Source organism: Macaca thibetana, chromosome 1, assembly GCF_024542745.1.
Source record: "Macaca thibetana thibetana isolate TM-01 chromosome 1, ASM2454274v1, whole genome shotgun sequence".
NCBI classification, from domain to species: domain Eukaryota; kingdom Metazoa; phylum Chordata; class Mammalia; order Primates; family Cercopithecidae; genus Macaca; species Macaca thibetana.
The window spans coordinates 111,682,757-111,689,016 of NC_065578.1; the positions used below are offsets into that span (position 1 = coordinate 111,682,757).

General features: G+C 40.0%; 1 non-coding gene across 1 annotated transcript; it reads left to right on the top strand.

Moving 5' to 3' along the window:
* Positions 1 to 104, top strand: LOC126945548 (small nucleolar RNA U13). Its single transcript, XR_007722478.1, has one exon. It is a non-coding gene; the product is annotated as a small nucleolar RNA U13 (small nucleolar RNA).
* The last annotated feature ends 6,156 nt before the right edge of the window (positions 105 to 6,260 follow it).

Consider the following 6,260-nt stretch of genomic DNA (forward strand, 5'->3'; position numbering starts at 1 on the left):
ATCCTTTCGTAGTTCATAAGCGTGATGACTGGGTTTTCACTTTCATGCGTAAGATGTGCCTCCCTCAAACCTTGTTACAACATTGGCATATTACCCTTGTGATGTGGAAAAGCATGAAACTTCAACATCCCACTTGAACCACAATCCTCCCAACTCTATTCTGTTCCTCCCACTTCACCACTCCTTGGCCTCACTGAGTTCCAGCCCTTTAACCCCTTGTGGCCTCGCAGTTTATCTTTCCCTTCCCCTCAATCCCCAGACTTCAGTCTTTTAAAACCCAAGCTAGACCTCTGGCCAACAACTTGAATTATTTCCCGCCAGCTCCCTCAATACCGATGCTCCCTTTTCCCTCCACTCATAAGTCCTGGAAAACCCTACAGAACCCAGTTCTACAGCTGCCCACCCTGGTCCTAAACCTGGAGCTCCGAGTCCTGGTACAGAAAACTGTACACTCTGCCATAGATTTGTGTTTTCAGAGGTTCATGAAGGACTATTAGAAATCCACCTCATTCTCCCCATCCCCTCATCAGATAGCCTGGCCTCCTGCTTCACTGAGAAAATTAAGTCCAAGAACTCTCAACTTATCCCCTTCTTTCAAAAATATACTTGCATTACCCACCACATAGTCTTCTTGAACCCAATAAAGACATCTACAGGCTGGGCACAGTGGCTCATGCCTGTAATCCCTGCACTTCGGGAGGCCACTTGAGCCTAGGAGTTCGAGACCAGCCTGGGCAACGTAGTGAGACTCCGTCTCTATAAAAATAAATAAATAAATAAATAAATGAATAAATAAATAAATAAATCACATCTACAGTGCTTTGCCTGGGCAACATAATGACACCCCAGCCCTACAAAAAATAAAAAATTAGCTGGGCCTGGTGATGCACTCCTATAGGCCCAGCTTCTCAGGAAGCTGAGACAAGAGGATCCCTTGAGCCCAGAAAGTTGAGGCTGCAGTGAGCCACATTCACGCCACTGCGCTCCAGCCTGGGTAACAGAGCAAGGCTCTGTCTCAGAAAAAGGTAAAAAAAGCAACTTAGTGGTTACATCATACTTCATGGTGAAAGAATGAATGTTTTCCCTCCCAAGATCAAGAAGGCAAAAAGATAGCTGCTCTTTCAGCTTCTATTCAACAATGTATAGCATTTCCAGCACAGAAGAGAGTAAAGGAGATAATACAAGTTGTAAAAGAAGAAGCAAAATGTTCTGTAGTCACAGATAGCGTGATTGTGCCCATGGACACTCCTAAGGAATCTACCACAAAAAATTGTGAAAATGCCAGGCGTGGTGGCTCACACCTGTAATCCCAGCACGTTAGGAGGCTGAGGTGGGAGGATCACTTTAGCCCAAAAGTTCAAGACTGGCCTGAGCAACATAGTGACACCCTGTCTCTACAAAAAATAAAAAATTAGTCCGGGCACGGTGGCTCACGCCTGTAATCCCAGCACTTTGGGAGGCCAAGGCGGGTGGATCATGAGGTCAGGAGATCGAGACCATCCTGGCTAACATGGCAAAACCCCATCTCTACCAAAAATACAAAAAATTAGCCAGGCACAGTGGTGGGCACTCCCAGCTACTCGGGAGGCTGAGGCAGGAGAATGGCGTGAACCCAGGAGGCAGAGCTTGCAGTGAGCTGAGATTGCACCACTGCACTCCAGCCTGGGTGACAGAGTGAGACTCTGTCTTAAAAAATAATAATAATAAAAATAAAATAATAATAATAATAAATAAAATAAAATAATAAAAATAAAAAATTAGTTGGTCATGGTAGTGCACATCTGTATTCCTAGCTACTTGAGAGACTGAGGTAGGGTGATTGTTTGAGCCCAGGAAGTTAAGGCTGCAGTGAACCATGATCATGCCACTGCACTCCAGCCTGGGTGACAGAGCAAGACGCCATCTCGAAAAAAAAAAGAAAATTAAATATAAATTTAGAAAATGAATATTTTTGGTCGGGCACAGTGGCCCACACCTGTAACTCCAGCACTTTGGGAAGTCAAGGCAGGCAGATTGCCTGAGCCCATGAATTCAAGACCAGTCTGGACAACATGGTGAAACCCTGTCTTTACAAAAGAACACAAAAAAATTAGCTGGGCATGGGGACACACACCTGTTGTCCCAGTTACTTGGGAGCCCAAGGTGGGAGGATCATCTGAGCCTGGAGGTCAGAGGCTGCAGTGAGCCAAAGCTGTGTTACTGTACTCCAGCCCAGGAAACAGAGTGAGACCCTGTCCCAAAAGAAAAAATTTAAGTGAAAACTAATATGTGAATGTAACAAGGTTACCAAATACAAGGTCAAATATCAAAAATAAAATATTTCTCCATAGACTATGAATAAATAATTGGAATTTTTAAAAAACTTTAATACCATTTAAAATGGCATCAAGTAAGGAAAATGTTATACACACATACACACACACACACACACACATGCACCATGGAATACTACTCAACCATAAAAAAAGAAGGAAATCATGTCTTTTGCAGCGACATGGATGGAATTGGAGGTCATTATCCTAAGCGAAATAACTCAGAAACAAGAAGTCAAATACCACATGTTCTCACTTGTAAGTGGGACCTAAACAATGAGTACACATGGACATACAGAGTAGAAGAGCAGACATTGGAGACTACAAAAGGTGGGAGGGTGGGAGGTGGGTGTATTAGTTCATTTTCACACTTCTATAAAGAACTTCCTGAGACTGAGTAATTTATAAAGGAAAGAGATTTAACTGACTTACAGTTCCACATGACTGAGGAGGCCTCAGGATACTTACAATCATGACGGAAGGGGAAGTAGGCATGACTTACGTGGTGGCAGGTGAGAGGGAGAGCGTGTGAGTGAAGAAGGAACCTGCCAAACACTTATAAAACTATCAGATCTCATGAGGACTCACTCACTACTATGAGAACAGCATGGGGGAAACTGCCCCCATGATCCAATCAGCTGCCACCAGGTTCCTCCCTGAATACATGGGGATTACAGTTCAAGATGAGATTTGGGTGGGGACACAGAGCCAAACCAGATCAGAGGGTGAGGTCTGAAAAATTCTTTATTAGGTACAATGTGATAGGTACACTAAAAGCCCAGATTTTTTTACTTATGTAATATATGCATGTAATAAAGCTGTACTTCTACCCCCTAAATATATAAAAATAAAAAATTAAATAAAATAGCATCAGGACTTCTAATTCTGATCAACATGGAGTAACAGGGATCAATTAAAACTCCAGACACAACATAAGAAACAACAGCTTTCAGACATCAGGCATCAGACAGCACAGGCAGTGAACTCAGGAAACAAGCAAGGTGTGTTCTATGATTTTCGCAGTCTGTGATAGGAAAGGGTTTCCAGGCTTCGCCACAGGAAGGAGGAACGCAGGCAGAGCCCAAAAGTCTCCCTCAGTTCCGGAGATCATGCTGGGAATCTGAGGAGGCCAAGTCAGCTAGAGTTCACCCGGGAGAGCAACTGAGCTGAGAGAGCAGCACAGAGAAAGAGCTCCAGGGATCTGCGGAAGGTCTGCAGCTGAAGGCTGATCTGCACATTCACGTGAGGAAACTACCAAAGGCTAAGAAAAATTACACCTGAAAAAAGTACAGGGAAAAATCTTCAGCGTTCACCTACTAGCCACAGTAGAAAACCTCATCATTAACAGGTCATCAGGTAGAATATTCAGAAAGACGTTGCTGTAGTAGTGGGCAATATTAACCATACACCAAAGAATTCTGGTCATGCCGAACAAAGCAAGCCTCAGAGGGACCAAACAGTTTTCAAGTAACTTAACTACATCACAGAACAACACTCAAGAATATTAATAAGAATACAGAAGTATTCAGCACCCAACAAGGTAAAATACATAGTATTTGGAATTCAATAAAACATTATAAGACACACAAATAAGCAAGAAAATACAATTCATAATGAAGAGAAAAATCAATGAGAACTAATCTAGAAATGACATGGATGATAGAATTAGTAGACAAAGACATTTAAGTGGTTATTAAAGCTATATTCATATGTTCAAGAAGGTAAAGGAAAGATTGGGCATGTTAAGTAAAAACATCAAAGATATTTTTAAATTACCAAATGGACTGACTGTCGTGGCTCATGCTTCTAATCCCAGCACTTTCAGAGGCTGAGGTGGGTAGATCACTTGAGTCTAGGAGTTCAAGACCAGCCTCGTGAACATCGGAAGATCTCATCTGTACAAAAAAAATTTTTTCAGAAAAAATCCCATAAGAAAAGATCCCATCTGTACAAAAAGAATTTTTTACAGAAATGTGGCACATATACACCATGGAATACTATGCAGCCATTAAAAAGGATGAGCTCGTGTCCTTTGTAGGGACATGGATGCAGCTGGAAACCATCATTCTCAGCAAACTATCACAAGAACAGAAAACCAAACACCGCATGTTCTCACTCATAGATGGGAACTGAACAATTAGATCACTTGGACACAGGAAGGGGAACATTACACACTGGGGCCTGTTGAGGGCGGGGAGAAGGGGGCAGAGATAGCATTAGGAGATATACCTAATGTAAATGATGAGTTAATGGGTGCAGCACACCAACATGGCATATGTATAAATATGTAACAAACCTGCACATTGTGCACATGTATGCTAGAACATAAAGTATAATAAAAAAAATAAATAAATAAGAAATTAGTTGGGCATGGTGGTATGCACCCGTAGTCCCAGCTATTTGGGGATGAGGTGGGAGAATCGCTTGAGCCTGGGAAGTCAAGGCTGCAGTGAGCCAAGACTGGGCTACTGCACTCCAACCTGGGTGACAAAGTTATACCCTGTCTCAAAAACAAATAAATAAAAATAAGAAGCCCAAATTGAACCTGTAAAGATAAAAATTAAAATATTTGAGATTAATAACAACACATTAGACATTGAAAAAAATTAGTGAAGTCTAAGACAGAGCAATAGAAACTATCCAAAATGAAACATGGAAAGAAAAAAGACTGAAAAAAAATGGCGAGAGCATTAGTGAGCTACGAGGCAATCAGACTCCAAAGGGGGGAAAAGAAAGAGACGGAGGGAGTGAGAAGGGAGGTCAGAAAAAAGATATTAAAAAATAATAACTGAAATTTTCCACTTGTTATGAAAATGTGATGTCCAGAAACCTAAGAAACTTAATAAACCCCAGGCACGAGAAACATGAAAAACCAAAGCACATCATAAAATTGCACCAAAAACATAATATGCTTAGGAATAAATTTAACAAAATATGTGCAAAATCCATACGTGAAAAACTAGAAAACATTGCTGAGAGAAATTAAAGAATACCTAAATAAATTGACAGATATATTTTGTCCATGGATTGGAAGACACAATATTGTTGTCCACTCTTACCAAAATGATTGATAGATTCAATATAATTCCAGTGAAAAACCCTACAGACTTTATTTCACATAAATTGACAAACTGATTTTAAAATTTATATGGAAGTTCAAATGACCTAGAATACCCAACACAGTTTTGAAATAAAGACTAACAAAGTTGTAGGACTTGTATAACCTCACTTCAAGGCTTATGATAGAGGACCCTAAATAATACAATGTAATATTAGGGTAAGGAAAGACAAATACACAAATACAACTAAATTGACCAGAAATAGACCTGATGCATGGCCAATAAGCACATGCTAAGATGTTTAATCATTAGTCATCAGGTAAACAGAAATTAAAATCACAATGAAGTACTACCACACACCTACCAGAATGACTACAAATTAAAAATTGTAATGATACCAAGTTTGGTGAGAAAATAGCGCATCTAGAAATCTCATATATTACTGAAGACAGTATAAAATAGTTGAATCCTTATCTTGGTTATTGTAAATAGTGCTGTAATAAACATGGCAATGCAGATATCTCTTTGATATACAAATTTCCTTTCTTATACCCAGCAGTGGGATCGCTGAGTCATATGGTAGTTGTATTTTTACTTTTAGTTTTTTGAAGAATTTCCATACTGTTTTTCATAATGGCTGTACTAATTTACATTCTCACCAAATGTGTGCAAGAATTCCCCTTTCTCCACATCTTCACCAGCATGTTATTTTTATATTTTTTATAATACTATTTTAATTGGGGTGAGATAATATCTCACTGTGGTTTTGACTTGTATTTCCCTGATGATTAGTGATGTCAAGCATTTTTTCATATACCTGTTGGCCATTTGTATTTCTTCTTTTGGGAAGTGTCTATTCAGAACATTTGCTCAGTTTTTACCTGGATCT